General features: G+C 44.4%; 6 non-coding genes across 6 annotated transcripts; 3 read left to right on the top strand and 3 right to left on the bottom strand.

The window, feature by feature from the left end:
- The first annotated feature begins 3,564 nt into the window (after nucleotides 1-3,564).
- On the top strand, nucleotides 3,565-3,646 carry trnal-uag (transfer RNA leucine (anticodon UAG)). The gene has a single exon. It is a non-coding gene; the product is annotated as a tRNA-Leu (tRNA).
- A 7,897-nt stretch (nucleotides 3,647-11,543) lies between these two features.
- On the bottom strand, nucleotides 11,544-11,615 carry trnad-guc (transfer RNA aspartic acid (anticodon GUC)). The gene has a single exon. It is a non-coding gene; the product is annotated as a tRNA-Asp (tRNA).
- A 1,818-nt stretch (nucleotides 11,616-13,433) lies between these two features.
- Nucleotides 13,434-13,515, top strand: trnal-uag (transfer RNA leucine (anticodon UAG)). The gene has a single exon. It is a non-coding gene; the product is annotated as a tRNA-Leu (tRNA).
- A 1,738-nt stretch (nucleotides 13,516-15,253) lies between these two features.
- trnad-guc (transfer RNA aspartic acid (anticodon GUC)) lies at nucleotides 15,254-15,325 on the bottom strand. The gene has a single exon. It is a non-coding gene; the product is annotated as a tRNA-Asp (tRNA).
- A 1,002-nt stretch (nucleotides 15,326-16,327) lies between these two features.
- On the top strand, nucleotides 16,328-16,399 carry trnae-cuc (transfer RNA glutamic acid (anticodon CUC)). The gene has a single exon. It is a non-coding gene; the product is annotated as a tRNA-Glu (tRNA).
- Nucleotides 16,400-17,218: 819 nt separating this feature from the next.
- Nucleotides 17,219-17,290, bottom strand: trnad-guc (transfer RNA aspartic acid (anticodon GUC)). The gene has a single exon. It is a non-coding gene; the product is annotated as a tRNA-Asp (tRNA).
- Between the last annotated feature and the right edge of the window lie 4,082 nt (nucleotides 17,291-21,372).

The raw sequence follows: 21,372 nt of genomic DNA, 5'->3' as shown, positions 1-21,372 counted from the left end.
TGGGAAAAGGTGTGTAACTAAAGGTTACGACACATAGACAAAGGGTGTGACTAAGGGTTACGACGCAAAAACAAACCCTGTGAATCCTAGGCTCTAACAGGTAAAAAGGCCTAAGAATCAGAAAGAAGAATGAAAATTCTGTAAGATTCAATATTGAAAATAAGCCAAATTAGGGACCACGGAGTCCACGTAAAAACCGACAATTCTCAAACAGAAAAGGCCATAGGACGACTGAGTCCGCAGGACCTAAAAAATAGAGTAGAAGGAGTGTGAAAGGTGTGAACGTGACAGTGTTTGGGAGTGATTGCCACTAAGCTATCAATCCATATTAAAGTTGTGACAAGTAAATAGTGGGTTATTGTGGAAGCATTATTCAAGACACCTCCACTGTGGAACAATCTCAAATAGAATCGACGTGTACCACAAAAATAAATTAAACCACTATCTTAAAACAAAGACAAAAGTAATCATTATAAGAGCGGCCCTGTAGGGGACGACGGATTACTCCAAATTCTCAAAATGGAAAGAGGGACACAACGAAACGCAGATCTGATGTGGTCTATTACAATCTATTTCAACCAAAATAGAAGACAACAACAACAGCAGCGGTTACACCCTACTGCTTGTTGGCGTTGTGGCAGAGAAGGACATTTTGCAAGAGACTGTCCTGAGGGGGAAAAAAAAAAAATGACATTTTGCAAGAAACTGTCCTGAGAAAAAAAAATTAAAAAAAATTAACAAAGTAACTCAGCATGACTGTTAAAAGACGACATTATCCAATTATGACCAATTAGTCATGTTGTCGGCGTATGCCATTGGTGGTAAGATCGCTGCAAAAGTGTTTGTTTGTTTGTTAGTGTGTGTTTAAGTGTGTATCTTTCCAGGTACAAATTGTGTAAAAACCACAGATGTCATGTCTGATCATTATTTTGTGTGACCATGCTGGTTCTAGAAGCTAAGCAGTGTCTGGCCTTGTTAGTACTTGGATGGGAGACGGCTTAGGAATACAAGGTGCTGTTTGACCTTTGGACTCTTTAAGTTCCTTTTTTTTCTCACTCTGTTTTGTCACCTTGACGACCAATCAGTTCACCCTTCATGTCTCACACCTGCTTTCAATCACCACATCTCTATTTAAGCTTGTCATTTTATGTTGGTCGTCCTGGTGTCATTGTGTTTCTGTTCATGCTTTGTCCATGCCAGTTTTTTCATGCCAAAGTCCTTGCTACTCTTGTCCAACCATAGTAAGTGTTATTTGCATTATGTTCATAGTTTGTTAAAGTGTTAGTTTTGTCTCTTTTCCCAAGTTGTGCCTCCGCAGCGAGTGCTTTTTGTTTGTACCTTCTGTTAGTTAAAATTAAATCATGTTTTTACCTGAACGCCATGTTTTGAGTAGTCTGTCTGCCTTCCTGGGAGAACGACCAGGCAGCAAGCTGCGACCCCCCCAACCTGACAGAATGACACCGGGATTCAGTTCCCCCGCGACAGACATTAAGGTAATAGACCAAGAATTTTTTTTTCCTGTTAATTTTGTCTACCAGCCGGCACCAAAGGACTTTTTTGCCAGAATCAGACACTTCCAGAACATTTTTTCACAGAAACGCTCACCAGGACTGTCCTTTCCCCCCAAGACTCAAGCCCTGCCCCAGTCACAAAAGGTTTCCTTTTATCCGCCCACACAACCCCAGGTGGGGGATAAAGAAGTATTTGGACAATTCAAAGGGGAGGATTCTGCCCTCCTCCTCACCGCCCTCCCCCCACCCCAAAAGACTGTTCCATGTCACGGTGGGAGTGTCTGGGAGCCACTCCTTGAGGGGGGGGCTGGGGCTGGGAGATTGTGGGTTGGTTCTGCCCGGTGCGGTTCCAAGTCACAGCGACCATCACGTCCCCCACCTCCAGTTTTTCGGCCGGTTAAGCCGCAGCTTCCAGCGAGGCCACCTCGTCCAGCTCCAAGATCAAGTCCACGTCCAGCTCCAAGATCAAGTCCACGTCCAGCTCCAAGATCAAGTCCACGTCCAGCTCCAAGATCAAGTCCACGCCCAGCTCCAAGATCAAGTCCACGCTCAGCTCCAAGATCAAGTCCACGCCCAGCTCCAAGATCAAGTCCACGCCCAGCTCCAAGATCAAGTCCACGCCCAGCTCCAAGATCAAGTCCACGCCCAGCTCCAAGACCAAGTCCACGCCCAGCTCCAAGACCAAGTCCACGTCCAGCTCCAAGACCAAGTCCACGTGCAGCTCCAAGACCAAGTCCACGTCCAGCTCCAAGACCAAGTCCACGTCCAGCTCCAAGACCAAGTCCACGTCCAGCTCCAAGACCAAGTCCACGTCCAGCTCCAAGACCAAGTCCACGTCCAGCTCCAAGACCAAGTCCACGTCCAGCTCCAAGACCAAGTCCACGTACAGCTCCAAGACCAAGTCCACGTCCAGCTCCAAGACCAAGTCCACGTCCAGCTCCAAGACCAAGTCCACGTCCAGCTCCAAGACCAAGTCCACGTCCAGCTCCAAGACCAAGTCCACGTCCAGCTCCAAGACCAAGTCCACGTCCAGCTCCAAGACCAAGTCCACGTCCAGCTCCAAGACCAAGTCCACGTCCAGCTCCAAGACCAAGTCCACGTCCAGCTCCAAGACCAAGTCCACGTCCAGCTCCAAGACCAAGTCCACGTCCAGCTCCAAGACCAAGTCCACGTCCAGCTCCAAGACCAAGTCCACGTCCAGCTCCAAGACCAAGTCCACGTCCAGCTCCAAGACCAAGTCCACGTCCAGCTCCAAGACCAAGTCCACGTCCAGCTCCAAGACCAAGTCCACGTCCAGCTCCAAGACCAAGTCCTGTCCAACACCAGTGGCAGCTCCACGTCGCCAAGCGCCGCCAGTGGCAGCTCCACGTCGCCAAGCGCCGCCAGTGGCAGCTCCACGTCGACCGCCAGGCCCAGGCCCAAGTCGACCGCCAGGCCCACGCCGACCGCCAAGCCCAAGCCCAAGTCCACGCCAAGCGCCAACGCTGTCGCCACGCCGAGCTTCATTGCCTGCCACGACGACGACGCGTCCGCCTCCTTGTCGGCCATGGATGTGGCTGCTACGTGGGCGTCCACCACGCCAGGGATGCTGACATCCTTGTCGGCCACGGTTGTGGCCACTACGTGGTTGTCCGCCACGCCTGCCTCGTCGGCCACAGTTGTGGTCTCAACATGGTCGTCCGCCACGCCAAAGGAGTCGGCCACGGATATGGCCGTTCCCGGGTTGCCCACCTCGGCCCTCCACGCGTATATTTCCTGACTGAAGCAGTAAGACCAAGCTTAGTCCTCATTTGGAATGCTTTGGAAAAGTTGTGGAAATCAGGCCAAAACATTTAGTTTTGGAGTTCTTTACGCTAGGAATGTGATCAAAAAGAACACAACCAGGTGGATATACTGTCCACTATACTAACGAGGAGTGCGCTATCCTGCGTTTTCTAAACAACAACCAACGATCGAGGCGTATCTCTGCCACGCCACAACCACAGCGGTGCCATGTCATACGTTTGCCGTCTCATAATGCCGATAAATTGATTCTTTAAACCTTATGAAGGAAGGTAGTGTGGCCGAGTGGTCTAAGGCGCTGGACTTAGGCTCCAGTCTCTCAGGAGGCGTGGGTTCAAATCCCACCACTGCCATTTCTATTTCTGTAATGCACTTGTATCTTTCCTGACTAAAACAGTAAGACCAAACTTGATTCTCATTTGGAAAACCTGTGGAAATCAGGCCAAAACATTAGTTTTGGAGTTCTTTACGCTAGGAATGTGATCAAAAAGAACACAACCAGGGCAGGGGTGAGGATGTGTGCAGCAGTCCAAATACAACACAAAATGAGTGACAGTGTAAATATGCCGTGTTCTATCAACCTATGTCATTTCGTACGTATGCAGATTACAAAGGCTTTTGGTCTGACTTTCCCCACACAGTTTTAAGGATGAAAGATCAATTATTCAATAAAGCAAAGGAAAGTTTTGTTTCATTGACTTGGTATGGCTAAAAGGTGGACATGTATGTTTTTGTCAACCTGTCGTTTGAAGATCTGCGCCCCTACCTTAGACACTCAAGTCAGTTGTATTTTTTCCTATTTTCGGATCACCCCACAGTGATAGCATGTATCGCTGGTCGACACGGAGCGACTTGCAGGAGGGAAATGGCCTTTCTGGTAACATTGTGTGGAAACTCCATCCTCACCCTCAACGCGGACTACACCAAGGAGTCAATAGAGGACATGAAAAAATAACCTTTGTTTGCTTTTGTTAGAGTTGTATACTTTTTCACGTCCATATTCCTGAAGCAGTTCCCTAAGACAAAAAAGTTCTCGCTCAAAGACTTCAACCAATGACCTTTGCAAACCACATTTCAGACTTTGTACATGTTTATGCTCATTGGATGCAAATCATTAACATTGACATTTTCAAAAATGGTAACCGGAAATTTGTTCAACTGTTCTTCAGCATGGAAGTGTGAACAATGGGTGTTCTTATCATGTCGTGAAACCAAAGAGTGTAAGTGGAACCTAGCGGATATCTTTCACATAAAACACGCAAGCTTGCAGAGGATAGTTTCAATCTATCGACCTCTGGGTTATGGGCCCAGCACGCTCAGACTTAGACTTACACTTAGACAAATTTTAATGATTCCCAAGGGAAATTAATCAACACAGTAGCTTAGTTACAATGATGGAAAGTGTAAGGATGGAAAGGACAATGCAGGTATAAATAGACTAGGTATAGCAATGTAAAATATAACATATCTTTGAATATATACAATATATACTAAATATGTGTACAGTGTATTATATATACAGATATAATATGTTTATAACACATATACAATATATACCAATTGCTATGTACACTATCACAGTATATTTCGCAGCCCCAGCATAAAAAAGAGAGTAAGTCCAAATAAATAAATCAATAACAGAAAGCACTTTCGTGACCACGTTGAAAACTATTAGTATCATCCCAATCCATAAAGCAGGAATTAACAAGACATCAACAAGTACAGACCAATTAGCCTTCTCCCTGTTAGATCAAAAGGAATAGAAAAATTTAAGTTATTACAAATGGCTTTGGAGCAGGAGGGGCTACGCCGGATAGTCGAACCTCGGATTCAGGAGGAACAGTGTGGTTTTCGTCCTGGTCGTGGAACTGTGGACCAGCTCTATACTCTCGGCAGGGTTCTTGAGGGTGCATGGGAGTTTGCCTAACCAGTCTACATGTGCTTTGTGGATTTGGAGAAGGCAGTCGATCGTGTCCCTCGGGAAGTCCTGTGGGGAGTGCTCAGAGAGTATGGGGTACCGGACTGTCTTATTGTGGCGGTCCGCTCCCTGTACGATCAGTGTCAGAGCTTGGTCCACATTGCAGTAAGTAAGTCGAACACATTTCCAGTGAGGGTTGGACTCCACCAAGGCTGTCCTTTGTCACTCATTCTGTTCATAACTTTTATGGACAGAATTTCTAGGCGCAGTCAAGGCGTTGAGGGGTTCCGGTTTGGTGGCCGCGGGATTAGGTCTCTGCTTTTTGCAGATGATGTGGTCCTGATGGTTTCATCTGGCCGGGATCTTCAGCTCTCACTGGATCGGTTCGCAGCAGAGTGTGAAGCGACCGGAATGAGAATCAGCTCCTCCAAGTCCGAGTCCATGGTTCTCGCCCGGAAATGGGTGGAGTGCCATCTCTGGGTTGGGGAGGAGACCCTGCGCCAAGTGGAGGAGTTCAAGTACCTAGGAGTCTTGTTCACGAGTGGGGGAAGAGTGGATCGTGAGATCGACAGGCGGATCGGTGCGGTGTCTTCAGTAATGCGGACGTTGTACCGATCCTTTGTGGTGAAGAAGGAGCTGAGCCGGAAGGCAAAGCTCTCAATTTACCGGTCGATCTACGTTCCCATCCTTACCTATGGTCATGAGCTTTGGGTCATGACCGAAAGGATAAGATCACGGGTAGAAGCAGCCAAAATGAGTTTCCTCCGCCGTGTGGCGGGGCTCTCCCTTAGAGATAGGGTGAGAAGCTCTGCCATTCGGGAGGGACTCAAAGTAAAGCCGCTGCTCCTCCACATCGAGAGGAGCCAGATGATGTCGTTCGGGCATCTGGTCATTCTACTTCCAGAATTTCTTCAATCATGTCTTCTTTTTCATCTTCTTCTTTAACATAAATTTTATCATCATCATCCTCATCATCGTTGTAATCTTCACCCTCAACATAAACTTCATCATGGTAGATTTCACCATTAAAGTAACCTTCATTCTCAACGTAAATTTCTTCAACATAAACTTCTTCATATTCTTCTTTACCGTAATCTTCATTATCATAAATTTCTTCCCTGTTCAATTCTTCTTCCGGGGGGCACTCGTCCTCCTTTTTGGCCGACAGCTCGCCCTGATGGTCGGCTGTCTCCAACAGCGCTTCCAGCCTCTGAGTCTCCCGGCGCTTCTCCTCGAGCAGCCTTGTATAACTTGCCACGAGAGCCCAGATGACGTCATCGTCCTCTGCTTTCACTGGTGTCTTCTTGTTGGCCGCCAATGTGACGGACTCCCAGCCGTCCTCGTGTGGGTTGCGAGGACACATGACACACGACGCGTCGTAGCAGGTTTGATTTACTTTTATTGGTTCGCACAACCTTTCTTCGGCCAGTCGGGCGCGCCTATTTCTAGTGCGCCGGTCCTACTTCCTGGTCGCGCTTTGCGCTGCACCTTTCGGTGCTCGCCTGCTGCATCGGTGGCGGGGACTCATCTTGCCGTGCTCGGTTGTCGTGCTTGTGGTCGGGTTGCCGTGGTTTCCTTCTCTCTCTCCCGATCGTGCCCCCTTTGCCTCTGTTAAAGTCTAGGAGCAGATGCGCAGATTGTGAGCAGGTGTGTGTCCTACACACCTGACTCCGATTGTCGTCCTGCCGCTCCGCGTGCGTCACACCTCTCCTCGCCGCTGCATCCCCCGCCACCTGGCCTCCATTCTGGTCCAGAACGCCACTGTCCGCCCACTGTCGGCCCGTCGGCTGTGTTATAAAATATAAAATTAATATTGCAAAAGCAAACATTGACCTCAAACATGACCTGTCCTTCGCCTCTGCTTTTGCTGCGCTTGACTATCAGGTGCCTTTTCTTTTTTTGGATTTTTCTGAAAGTGCTACTACTACTACTACCACTACTACTACTACCAATACTACTACTACTATGTCTACTACTACCACTACTACTACTACTATTGCTACTACAACTAACACTGTCCCTTTTTCAGGGACAGAGGGGGGAGGAGGTGAAATTGGACTGTGTCAGGTGTGAGAGCGTGAAGGTTTTTATTTAATTAATTACAGTGGTTGGCGGGAGCAACCCCAATCTCAAAGGAGGATGCCAATTCAGTAATCAAATGGTTTGTAAATGATCTAACACCCCGACATGGTTTCCCCAATAAGATTAGGTTAAACAATGGCAACCATTTAAAAATAAAAACTCATTAAGCCTTGGTCGAAAAGGCTCTCAGACTAGAAAATAGGTTCATCCTCAGTCCCAAGGTAATGATGAAAAAGATGAACCAGAACATCAAAACAAATTGTCTAAAATTTGTGCACAGACCAAATTGAATTTGATTGATAAGTTGCCATTAGCGTTAATGATCATTTAAATATCCCTGAATACAACTGTTTTTGTACTTTTGAAATTTTCACCCTGTGAGCTACATACAGATCGGCCCTTCTCAGGACATTAGTGTCAATGGAAGGAGGAATCAGCGCGAGACCAAAAAGGTAATTATAAAATGAAAAAGATGCAAAAATTGTGTGTCAGTTCCTCTGTGCAGATTCGAGGATGACAGGCCGCCACTCCAGATTCCCTTCCACCCATCGAGAGGGTCAGGGTTAAAGTCGGATCCCAGACCTGTTCCCGAGACCTGACTGGGAGGAACCTCAGAGAAGAGAAAACACCTTGCCAATGATGACAAGAACGACTAAGGTGTCCATCGGACCTCCAGCAGCTGTGGAAGGAGTTGTCGGGAGTACCAAACGGCGAGGAGGCCCTGAAGCAAGCCGAGGGCCTGGATTTCAGTACCAACAACTCCAACTCCCCCTCAGCCTTCCCCATCGCGGCCAGAGCGCACATGCCAATGCACAGTCTGCCCAAAGGACAGAGCCACACACCCCAAAGAGAGAAAGAGCCGGACTGTTTGAGTGGATCTCCTTCTCCACCAAGGCAGCCAAGGGCCCAACAAGGTGTCGGCAGGCCACCTGCCATAAGCACCACCAAGTAATCTACACGTGCACTAATCGAACATGGACTCATACGAAATTCAGTTTTGTTCAAAATCATTTGGTAATCAATCATATTGGTAACTACATTCATTGCGGGTGCCGGAGAAAGAATTCTGCAACAACCATAGAGTCATAAGTCTATATTAATTTTTAAACAGATTTTGTTTAATTGATCATTAATGTGAAATACATCTGAATAAGCATATATATATATACATATATATATATATATATATAAATATATATATATATATATATATATATATATATATATATATACATGTATATATATATATATATATATATATATATATATATTACAATAAACGCTCCAAAAGAGTCCATGCCGCTGTACGTCAAAGGTGCTGAGGCTTCAAGACGTTCTTTAGGGAGTTCAGCCATCCGCTGACTCTCTGTCGGCCGTCGAAGCTTCCTGCAAAGCACACGGGTGCTTATCAACTTAGCAACCAGCTTGCTCCCACCAATGATCCAGAATACATTGCTCCTAAGCTCCATTTGTGTCTGGCTTCGACTTTGATGGCATATTTTGCCGTGGTAGTGGGACACAATCAGCTTAGATATGTGACTGTTGTTTGGTAAGATAACTGGATGCTTCACTTTGTGACAGAGAGATGATTGTTTTAATCTCCCAAAGTGGTCAATCACTCTGGACAGACATGGAAATATTACAGTAACTGTTATACAGTTGACCAGTGGTTCCCAACTGGTGGGTCGTGACATAAAAGTGGATTGTGTGTCATTTTCAGTGAATCGCAGTCAGATGTGTGCATGAAAAAAAAAAAAGTTTAGGGAGGAAAAAAATCAAATTGTGGCAACAAAACCAGATATTTTTAGCCATTTTTCTAGTGACTATTAGTGAGTATTTTAGCAAAAGGCAAACCGACTAACAAGTTGGAGGAGGACTCAGGACAGACATGGAAATATATTTTTTAAAAATCTAAATGGGGCAACAAAACCAGATATTTTCAGCCATCTTTCTGAAAACAAATACAGAAATGTTACTATTTTTTCTGGAAACAAAACCAGATGTTTTAGCTGTAGCCATTTTTCTGGTGACAAAACAAGATTATTTTAGTCAAAGTCACATCGATTAACAAGACAAGTCTACTGTGCTATTTTTCTGTGAAATAAATTTGACTGATTTAAAAATTTGGCTCACAACTTGATGATATGGAAACATGTCTTTCTTCCTGAAGATAAACCATTTGAGAAGCACTCAACTCACACATGCTTACTCCAAATCATCATTGAAGCAGAGGTCCTGAGCAGAACCAGCAGACAATAACCAACATTATGTTTCATGTTCATTGGAAATTCCCCCGACAGCTCGTACAGCAAATTAATATGTTTGTCTTGATACAAGGAATAAAGTTAGCTAACTTAGCATCAACTTAAGACAATGATGTTGCCTAGCTAGCTAGGACTTCACTTACATCTCTCATTCCTCGCTGCTTCTTCCCTGCTGCGGGCGAATAACTTTCTGATATCCATCTAGGAATTACAGTTTGAGTCAATTCGAAATCAAAATAATATAATTAACAAATTGTTGTTGGCTAACGTTACCTACCTCAGCAGTGATTCGCATCCCCTCTTTCTCTCTCTCAACTGGAGTCTCGATCCACACGTGAATAAATTACCATATTAATTAGCCATGTGCTCATTGTTACGTGGAGTGAATACAATAGCAATCAATTACCATACTAAGTAGGATGTGCGCTGTTGTCTATGTTATGTAGACTTAAAACTCTGAAGCGTTTTTTTTTATTGGTGAAAATTTTACTGGGGCACTGCAGATCAACACTGGTGCACGTGCCCCAGTGAATTCTGTCTGGCGACGCCACTGCCCATGTCATGACCCAAAACAAAATGTAAATGGTCCAAATCCACAGGCTGACGTTGCAGAACTTCCTGCAGCCTTTGCAGCATTCTCTGCATAAAGTTCCTTCCAATTGAAATTGCCTGTAATTAAAAACATGGTATCTTAATGCTCATAGTGCACGGATTAGATGATGTCATGCTATGATGAATTAATGTACCCAAGAACATTTGAACAAAACTAATTGTATGTTTTTTTGTTAATCAAAAAAAAGGTGAATAAGGGTTCATAAGTTTATACTGAGATTGTGTTTAAAATTTGATTTTCTGGAGCATACCTGGCCCAGCCTATGCACTACCATTAAAAATGCACACGTACTATGAAGCTAAATATATGAAAGCCAATTATGGTGACATGTATGTTGATTAACTTGCCATTACCTGTTGGGATTGTGAGTCTGCCATCTCGTTTTACTTTATAGTCCTCTGGCCTTAAATTTGTGCTCCCTGGCTGAGGAGTGCGATATTGCTGGTGAATACTGTGTTGGCACATTCACGGAGCCTCAGATTCCTAGAAAACAAAACACACCTCACAGGGCTGGAGAAACGGTAGCATACATCTTGATAGCTGCACTGTCAGACATCTGAGAACATTATTGCCCACTCCCCTTCTATCAAACATGAGAGGCGGCTGAAAACCCAGGACATGCCGGGTGTGATTCGGTCGTAGGCACGAGGAGGCCGCATCACACCCGTGCTAATATACAGTACAACAGCACTCCATGGTGTGATATTGCTTAATTATCAGTGTTTGGTTTTGATAACGAAAGTACGTTAATTGAACGTCTTTAGCTTAGCTAAGCTAATGTTAGCGCTTGTTCCGGCAGACCGTTGCCAAATCTGATAACATAAAACACATTTATTTTAACGCTACAAGGTTCTATGTGGCAACCGGCAACAAACACGGAGTAACATACTCACGGGCAGTTTGGGCGGTGCAGGCGAACTCTTTTGCTCCATGCTGTCGGTAGGGAGAAGGTGCACCACAGGCCCGCCCTCCTACTTCCACTCACTCCCCTCAAGGCTTTGAGGCGCGTTTGTTTCTTCCGCAGAACTGGACTTCCAACAGTTGAGGTACCGACATTTCGGACTTAAAAAGAGTAAATGCCGACATATTGTCGGTAAAAATACATTCAAATGCCTTCTAATCTTTTACATTCAGCTTAATCCGCAATACTGAATTTGAGACACTGACTCTAATACACAATTTTTCCTTTTGGAAAACTTGTTATGCATCCTCATTTCGAGGAATGCTCAAACGGTAGTAAAGTACTACCATATCTGTAGGACTGTGCAGTAAATCCAGGTCCACGCGTCACAATTTTCAGAGAGGGATACTGTGGTCACTGCTCAAGGTTGAACAATATATTAACTGATGAAAATAAGAGGAACCAAAAAAATCTCCCCGTCAGGGAATCGAACCCTGGTCTTCCGCGTGACAGGCGGAGATACTGTCCACTATACTAACGAGGACTGCGCTAACCTATGATTTCTAAAGAACAACCAACGATCCAGGCTTATCCCTGCCACGCCACAACCACAGCGGTGCCATGTCATACGTTTGCCGTCTCATAATGCCGATAAATTGATTCTCTAAAATTTGTAAATGACAGTTCTGTGGCCAAGGGGTCTAAGGCGATAGATTTAAGTTCCAGTCTCTCAGGAGGCGTGGGTTCAAATCCTACCACAGTCTTTTAAATTCTTGTAACACACTTGTATCTTTCCTGACCAAAGCAGTAAAACCTCATTTGGAAAACATGTGGAAATCAGGCCAAAACATTAGCTTTGGAGTTCTTAACACTAGGAATATGATCAAAAAGAACACAACCAGGGCAGGGGTGAGAGTGTGTGCAGCAGTCCAAATACAACACAAAATGAGTGACAGTGTAAATATGCATTGTTTTATCAACTTATGTCATTTTGTACGTATGCAGATTACAAAGGCTTTTGGTCTGACTTTTCCCACACAATTTTAAGGATGAAGGATCAATTATTCAAAAAAGCAAAGGAAAGTTTTGTTTCATTGACTTGGTATGGCTAAAAGGTGGACATGTATGTATGACTTCAACCAATGACCTTTACAAACCACATTTCCGACTTTGTACAACTGACATGGAATGGGTGCTTCGTGCATCCGTCAAAAAAGCAGCCAGGAGGCAAGTGTCTAGATAAATTGTAAGCTCCCTGGTGGTCTAGTGGCTAGGATTCGGAGCTCTCACTGCCACGGACCGGGTTCGATTCCCGGTCAGGGAAACACTTTGTAACCAGACTTGGAGCAGTCAATTTTTAACTTATGTCAACAATTTTCATGTTTATGCTCATTGTTTGCAAGTCATTAACATTGACATTTTCAAAAAAGGTAACCGGAAATTTGTTCAACTGTTCTTCAGCGAGGAAGTCTGAACAACGGGTGTTCTTATTATGTCGTGAAACTGAAGAGTGTAAGTGGAACCTAGCGGATATCTTCCGCATAAAAACACGCAAGCTAGCAGAGGATAGTTTCGATTTGTCGACCTTTGGGTTCTGGGGCCAGCACACTCCCGCTGTGCCACTCTGCTAACTGCATTTGCAGACCTAGCTTTATGGAGGCGTGGATTGAAATACAATCACTTATGTTTTCCTGGTGAAAAACTTGCTTGTTTTCTGAGACATAAAGGATTTGTCCTTGTCAAATAGTACTAAGGCACCCCAAAGTAGAGGCGTTTGTTTCATCCACAGAACTGGACTTCCAACAGTAGAGGTACCGACACTGTGGATTTAAAAAGATTAAATGCCGACAAATTTGTCAGCAAAAATACGTTCAAATGCCTTCTAATATTTTACATACATTCTTGGTTTCAACTTAATCCGCAATACTGAATTTGAGTCACTAACTCTAATACACAATTTTTCCTTTTTGAAAACTTGTTATGCATCCTCATTTCGAGGATTGCAACAAACGGTAGTAAAGTACTACCATATCCGTACGACTGTGAAGTATCTCCAGGTCCACGCATCACAATTTTCAGAGAGGAATACTGTGGTCACTGCTCAAGGTTGAACAACATGTTAACTGATGAAAATAAGAGGAACCAAAATAATCTCCCCGTCAGGGAATCGAACCCTGGTCTTCCGCGTGACAGGCGGAGAAACTGTCCACTATACTAACGAGGACTGTGCTGTTCTGTGTTTTCTAAAGAACAATCAACGATCCAGGCGTATCCCTGCCACGCCACAACCACAGCGGTGCCATGTCATACGTTTGCCGTCTCATAATGCCGATAAATTGATTCTCTAAACTTTAGGTATGACGGTAGTGTGGCCGAGTGGTCTAAGGCGTTGGACTTAGGCTCCAGTCTCTCAGGAGGCGTGGGTTCAAATCCCACCACTGCCATTTCTATTCCTGTAACGCACTTGTATCTCTCAGGAGGCGTGGGTTCAAATCCCACCACTGCCATTTCTATTCCTGTAACGCACTTGTATCTTTCCTGACCAAAGCAGTAAGACCAAGCTTGGTCCTCATTTGGAAAACTTGTGGAAATCAGTCCAAAACATTAGTTTTGGAGTTCTTTACGCTAGGAATGTGATAAAAAAAAAACGCAACCAGGGCAGGGGTGAGGATGTGTGCAGCAGTCCGAATACAACACAAAATGAGTGAGAGTGTAAATATGCCGTGTTCTATCAACCTATGTCATTTTGTACGTATGCAGATTACAAAGGCTTTTAAGGATGAAGGATCAATTATTCAATAAAGCAAAGGAAAGTTTTGTTTCATTGACTTGGTATGGCTATAAGGTGGACATGTGTGTTTTTGTCAACCTGTCGTTTGAAGATCTGCGCCCCTACCTTAGACACTCAAGTCAGTTGTATTTTTTCCTGTATTTGGATCACACCACAGTGATAGCATGTATCGCTGGTCGGCACGGAGCGACGTGCAGAGGGATATAGCCTTTTCGGTGACATTGTGTGGAAACTCCAACCTCACCCTACACCAAGGAGTCAATAGAGGACATGAGAAAATAACCCCTGTTCGCTCTTGTTAGAGTTGTCTACTTTTTCCACGTCCATATTCCTGCAGTAGTTCCCTAAGACACAAAAGTTCTCGCTCAAAGACTCCAACCAATGACCTTTGCAAACCACATTTCAGACTATGTAAAACTGACATGGTATGGGTGTTTCGTGCATCCGTCAAAAAATCAGCCAGGAAGAAAGTGTCTAGGTGGATCGTCAGCTCTCTGTTAGTCGAGTGGCTAGGATTCAGTGCTCTCATCGCTGCGGCCTGAGTTAGATTCCCGGTCAGGGAAGCACTGACCAACCAGTCTGGGTGCAGTGAAATTGTGATTTATGTCCACAATTTTCATGTTTATGCTCATTGGATGCAAATCATTAACATTGACATTTTCAAAAAAGGTAACCGGGAATTTGTTCAACTGTTCTTCAGCGTGGAAGTCTGACCATATGGGTGTTCTTATCATTTCGTGAAACCAAAGAGTGTAAGTGGAACCGAGCGGAAGTCTTTCACATAAAACACGCAAGATAGCAGAGGATAGTTTTGATCTATCGACCTCTGGGTTATGGGCCCAGCACGCTCCCGCTGCGCCACTCTGCTAACTCTATTTGCAGTCCTAGCTTTATGAAGGGGTGGATTGAAATACCATCGCTTATTTTTTCCTGGTGAGAAACTTGTTTGTTTCCTGAGAGAAAAAGGATTTGTCTTTCTCAATTACTACTAAAGCACCACAAAGTAGAGGCGTTTGTTTCTTCCCCAGAACTGGACTTCCAACAGTAGACGTACCGACACTGTGGACTTAAAAAGATTAAATGCCGACAAATTTGTCAGCAAAAATACGTTCAAATGCCTTCTAATCTTTTACATACATTCTTGGTTTCAACTTAATCCGCAATACTGAATTTGAGTCACTAACTCTAATACACAATTTTTCCTTTTTGAAAACTTGTTATGCATCCTCATTTCGAGGATTGCAACAAACGGTAGTAAAGTACTACCATATCTGTAGGACTGTGAAGTATCTCCAGGTCCACGCATCACAATTTTCAGAGAGGAATACTGTGGTCACTGCTCAAGGTTGAACAATATGTTAACTGATGAAAATAAGAGGAACTAAAACAAACTCCCCGTCAGGGAATCGAACCCTGGTCTTCCACGTGACAGGCGGAGATACTGTCCACTATACTAACGAGGACTTGGCTATTCTCTGTTTTCTAAAGAACAACCAACGATCCAGGCCTATCCCTGCCACGCCACAATCACAGCAGTGCCATGTCATACGTTTGCCGTCGGAAAAATCCGAGAAATTCCTTCTCTAAACCGTATATGTGACGGTAGTGTGGCCGAGTGGTCTAAGGAGCTGGACTTAGGCTCCAGTCTCTCAGGAAGCGAGGGGTTCAAATCCCCCTAATGCCATTTCTATTCCTGTAACATGCTTGTATCTTTCCTGACCAAGCTTGGTCCTCCTTTGGAAAACTTGTGGAAATCATTAGTTTTGGAGTTCTTTACGTTAGGAATGTGATCAAAAACAACACAACCAGGGCAGGGGTGAGGATGTGTGCAGCAGTCCAAATACAACACAAAATGAGTGACAGTGTAAATATGCCGTGTTCTATCAACCTATGTCATTTTGTACGTATACAGATTACAAAGAATTTTGGTCTGACTTTTCCCACACAGTTTTAAGGATGAAGGATCAATTAGTCAATAAAGCAAAGGAAAGTTTTGTTTCATTGACTTGGTATGGCTAAAAGGTGGTCATGTATGTTTTTGTACACCTGTCGTTAAAAGATCTGTCTACCTTAGACACTCAGGCCAGTTGTATTTTTTCCTATATTCGGATCACACCACAGTGATAGCATGTATCGCTGGTCGGCACGGAGCGACTTGCACAGCGAAAGAGCCTTTCTGGTGACATTGTGTGGAAACTCCAACCTCACCCTCAACGCGGACTACACCAAGGATTCAATAGAGGACATGAGAAAATAACCTCTGTTCGCTTTTGTTAGAGTTGAATACTTTTTCCACGTCCATATTCCTGCAGCAGTTTCCTAAGACACAAAAGTTCTCGCTCAAAGACTTCAACCACTGACATTTTCAAACCACATTTCAGACTTTGTACAACTGACATGGTATCAGTGCTTCGCGCATCCGTCAAAAATGAGCCAGGAGGCAAGTGTCTAGGTGAGTTGTCAGCTCCCTGATGGTCTAGTGGCTAGGATTTGGCGCTCTCACCGCTGCGGCCTGGGTTCGATTCCCGGTCAGGGAACACTGTCTAAGCAACCTGGGGGCCGTCAATTTCAAATTTTTGTCCACAATTCTCATGTTTATGCTCATTGTTTGCAAGTCATTAACATTGACATTTTCAAAAAAGGTAACCGGAAATTTGTTCAACTGTTCTTTAGCGTGGAAGCCTGAACAATGGGTGTTCTTATCATGTCGTGAAACCGGAAGAGTGTAAGTTGAACCTAGCGGATATCTTATACATAAAATACACAAGCTAGCAGAGGATAGTTTCGATCTATCGACCTCTGGGTTATGGGCCCAGCACGCTTTTGCTGCGCCAGACTGATAACTAATTGTATTTACAGTCCTAGCTTTATGGAGGCGTGGATTGAAATACCATTGCTTATATTTTCCTGGTGATAAACTTTCTTGTTTTCTGAGACAAAAAGGATTTGTCCCTGTCAAATAGTACTAAGGCACCCCGAAGTAGAGGCGTTTGTTTCTTCCGCAGAACTGGACTTCCAACAGTAGAGGTCGACTTAAAAAGATTAAATGCCGCCAATTTTGTCAGTAAAAATGCGTTCAAATGTCTTCTAATCTTTTACATATATTCTTGGTTTCAACTTAATCCGCAATACTGAATTTGAGTCACTGACTCTAATATACAATTTTTCCTTTTTGAAAACTTGTTATGCATCCTGATTTCAAGGAATGCTCAAACGGTAGTAAAGTACTACCATATCTGTAGGACTGTGCAGTATCTCCAGGTCCACGCATCACAATTTTCAGAGAGGGATACTGTGGTCACTAATCAAGGTTGAACAATATGTTGACTGATGAAAATAAGAGGAACCAAAACAATCTCCCCGTCAGGGAATCGAACCCTGGTCTTCCGCGTGACAGGCGGAGATACTGTCCACTATACTAACGAGGACTGTGCTGATGTGCGTTTTCTAAAGAACAACCAACCATCCAGGCTTATCCCTGCCACGCCACAACCACAGCGGTGCCATGTCATAGGTTTGCCGTCTAATAATGCCGATATATTGATTCTCCAAATTATGTTTACTGTGGTTGTATGGCCGAGTGGTCTAAGAAGCTGGATTTAGTCTCCAGTCTCTCATGAGGCGTGGGTTCATGCCCCACCACTGCCCTTCCTATTCTTGTAACACACTTGTATCTTTCCTGACCAAAGCAGTAAGACCAATCTTCGTCCTCATTTGGGATGCTTTGGAAAACTTTTGGAAATCAGGCCAAAACATTAGCTTTGGAGTTCGTAGCTCTTTTCGATACATGGCAACACAGGGAAGTTCTTTTTTTTAAAACGGGCGTTTATTGACTTCTTCTTGCTGCATACACCATCCATGCCGACATGCCTCCACGCCAACGCCAACACCATCGCCAACATCAATGCCAACACCAACGCGGTGAGAACTTACAAATGCAGTACAATACAGTTAACATACTTTGAATTTACATCAATAAACACTTGGAAATAAATTACATTTGAGCTGCTTGTAACAAAAAGAGGTTCTAATAATCACTTGTTGAAGTTTTACACGAATCAACGAATACACTTAAATCTTTTGAGGAGCTGAAGACAACGTGCTCAAACACCCTACCCTCTTGCATGTTCTGCCTTGTTTACGCTCCGTGTGGTCGCAACATCACAACAATTGTTCCGCTTTGCAACACAATTAACACATTTTGCTCAGGAGATTTTACGATCACACATTTTCTAATAATATTTTATAACTCTGCATCATTAACTTATTTATTAATATTTATTTTTTTATGAAACATATTTAAAGTCTGAAAACTCTCAGAGACAGCTACACTCCCACCAAATCACTCATTGCCCTGAAATGTGGGATTTTCCCTCTTTATCAAAACCAGTTTCAAGCATCTATATGTGTGTGCGTCTTAATTGGCTTCTACTAATGTTACTATTTTATGAATAGGTCTTTCTAGATTAATCAGTCGTGAGTGAGGTTTGCCCTTGTCAACAGTAGTCTCACTGAGCACCAGTTTCAGCTTGCGCACCATGCCATCTCTTCCAGGCTGAGCTTCGACTACTCTTGCGAGCCTCCATTCATTTCTGGGGTACACTTTAAAATCACAATGTCATTCACTTGTGAGTTCCTTGTGGGGCTGTGCCATTTCTGTCGCTGTTGTTGGTTCAACAGATATTCTCGCTTCCATCTTTGCCAGAATTCATTCGCCAAGAACTGCACTTTTCTCCATCTGTTGTGCAGATACAAATCCTCCTTACAGAACTGGCCTGGTGGTGGCAGTATTACTGCAGATTTCATGGTGAGAATATGGTTTGGTGTAAGAGGTTCTGGAGCTGTTGGGTCATGAAGATTCTCAACACTCAAAGGTCGGCTGTTGATAATGACCATTGTTTCGTACATGAGCGTCTTCAAGCTTGTGGTGTCGAGTCTGTAAGCCCACTTGTCAAGCATGGTCGTCAGGATGCTTCTAATCGTCCGAATTTGACGACCCCAGACTCCACCCATATGACTTGCTGATGGGATGTTCACAAAGAACTCACAACCAATTGCTCTTTGGCGCTCTTGATCTATGTCTTTGAGTAGCTCTGCAAATTCTCTCCTAGCGCCCATAAAATTTGTTCCCTGATCACACCTCAGTTGTCGTACAGGGCCTCTGATCGCGGTGAATGTTCTGAGAGCGTTTATGAACGCATCGGTGGTCATGTCGTCTAGGGTCTCTATATGCACTGCTCTAGAGCATAAGCAGGTGAAGATCAATCCATATCTTTTAAGTTCTTTTCTTCCTTCCTTTACAAGAAATGGACCAAAACAGTCGAGCCCGCAGTAGGTAAATAGAGGGCTTGTCAGAGTTCTTTCCTTTGGGATATCTGCCATTTGTTGAACATCTGTGGTTGTCCTGTACCTTCTGCATGGGACGCACTTGTAATTGTGTGAGGACACAATACTTCCGCATCCAAGAATCCATATTCCATTTGGGCGTATCTCATTCATTGTCATCCCTCTTCCTTGGTGGTGTACCCGCTCATGGTGATATTTCACAATTAGGTCTGACACATGTGATTTCCTTGGCAATGTTGCAGGGTGCTTCAAGTCATGATGAAGGGCTGACTGCGACAACCGTCCTCCCACCCTGAGTATCTTGTTTGCATCAAGGTAAGCATTGAGCCGGTAGAGCTTGTTGCGTTTGACAAGTTTTTCACCTCCATTGCATTTGAGTTTCTTTATGTCATCAGCAAAGGCTTCCTCTTGTGTGAGCTTGATGATGAAGAACTCTGCTTCACGTCTGTCTTCAAGGTTTGTAGTTTGGTCTGTCCCTACTTGACTTCCACTATGTTACTGCAGATGATAGCTCGAGTCTTGGGATTGTGGTCAGTTTTGTGGGGGCAACCCTTGCCTTTCCCATGACGAGTGAACAGCTGACCTGCCCAGTTTCACTTATGAGCCGGTTGTATGAGCAGGCACCATAGCCAATGCAACTTGCGTCTGAAAAGTTGTGCAGTTCGTATTGTGAGGTCTTTCCCAACTCGTCAGGTAAGTAGCTTCTTTGGATTCTCAGGGATGCCAATTCAGGTAAGTCTCTCAGCTATGACTCCCAGCGTGGGCAGACGTGTTCTGGAAGAGCTTTGTCCCAGGTTACCTTTTCGCTGCACAGTGTCTGGAGAATCTGCTTACCAAGCAGTATGAATGGCGCCACAAAGCCAAGTGGGTCGAAGACAGAGGCAATAGTTGAGAGCACTCCTCTTCTAGTAAATGGTTTGTCCTTAACAATAATTCTGAATTGAAATTTGTCTGATTCAACACACCACTGGCCACCGAGGGCTCGTTCGATGTGTTCTCCTAGTGCAATGTCTTGATCTTTGATTTGGGTGCATTCCTTTGGTGGCACTGAGTTGACGACATCCTTACTGTTAGACACAAACTTGTGTAGTCTCAGGTTTCCCGTTTTGCATAGGGCTCTTGACTCTTCTATCAGGCTGATTGCCTCTGTGTGCAAACGGTCGTTAAGCCATCGTCAACATAAAAGCTTCTTTGGATGAACTTTATTGGCTCTTCAGTGTAGCGTCCACGGCCTTGTGCCGCGAGGTTTTTGAGAGCAAAGTTGGAGCAGCCAGGTGACGAAGCTGCCCAAACAAGCGCACACGCATCCCATATACCAAGGGTTTAGAGTTTATATCTCCTTCGTCCCACCAGAGGAACCTCAAGTAGTCCTGGTGTTCCTTTGCGACGTGAAATTGGTGAAACATCTTCTCAATGTCACACATTATGGCAATTGGGCCCTTCCTGAATCGGACCAGCACACCAACCAAGGTGTTCGTCAGGTCTGGTCCAGTTAAGAGGTGATCATTGAGCGATGAGTCTTGAAAACGTGCAGAACAGTCAAAGACTACATGTATCTTCCCTGGTTTGTGGGGGTGGTAGACTCCGTGGTGCGGAATATACCATGCTGGTTGCTTGTGGAGTTCAGACTGTGGGACCTTGACAGCATCTCCACTAGTGATGATGTCATTCATGAAATCGACATAATCTTTGTAGTAATGCTCATTATTTCTTAGTCTTCTCTCCAGTGCTGCTAATCTGTTAGCTGCACATCTTTCGTTATTTGGAAGACTGGGTTTGTCTTTCTTGAATGGTAGTGGTAGCTCATAGTGTCCATCTTCTTTCTGTCTTATCCCCTCTTTCACTCGTGACATGAAGAGAAGTTCTTCTTGAGAGACTGGATTGTTGTCTGTTGAGTGGTCTGTGAAATCCATTTCGAGCATCTTAATGATTTCTGAAAAACTTAGCTCTGACCTGATTTCTGCAAAAAAAGTGCACTTCATCTTTAAGTCGACTTAGAGGTTGTGCGGCAGGAGTCACTTGTCGTACAATGACCCTATGGCTCACACCAATTGTGTCTTCAAACTCAGGTGCTGGCTTGGAACAGCCAACAATGCTCCATCCAAGGTCGGTTCGCTGACCATATGGATGGCCTTCTTCTCCGCATATAATTTCTCTGGGAATA

This window comes from Nerophis ophidion, linkage group LG27 (assembly GCF_033978795.1).
Source record: "Nerophis ophidion isolate RoL-2023_Sa linkage group LG27, RoL_Noph_v1.0, whole genome shotgun sequence".
In the NCBI taxonomy this organism is placed as follows: Eukaryota; Metazoa; Chordata; class Actinopteri; order Syngnathiformes; family Syngnathidae; genus Nerophis; species Nerophis ophidion.
Note: the sequence above shows the minus strand (reverse complement) of the source record. Positions and strands in the feature narration are given on the sequence as shown.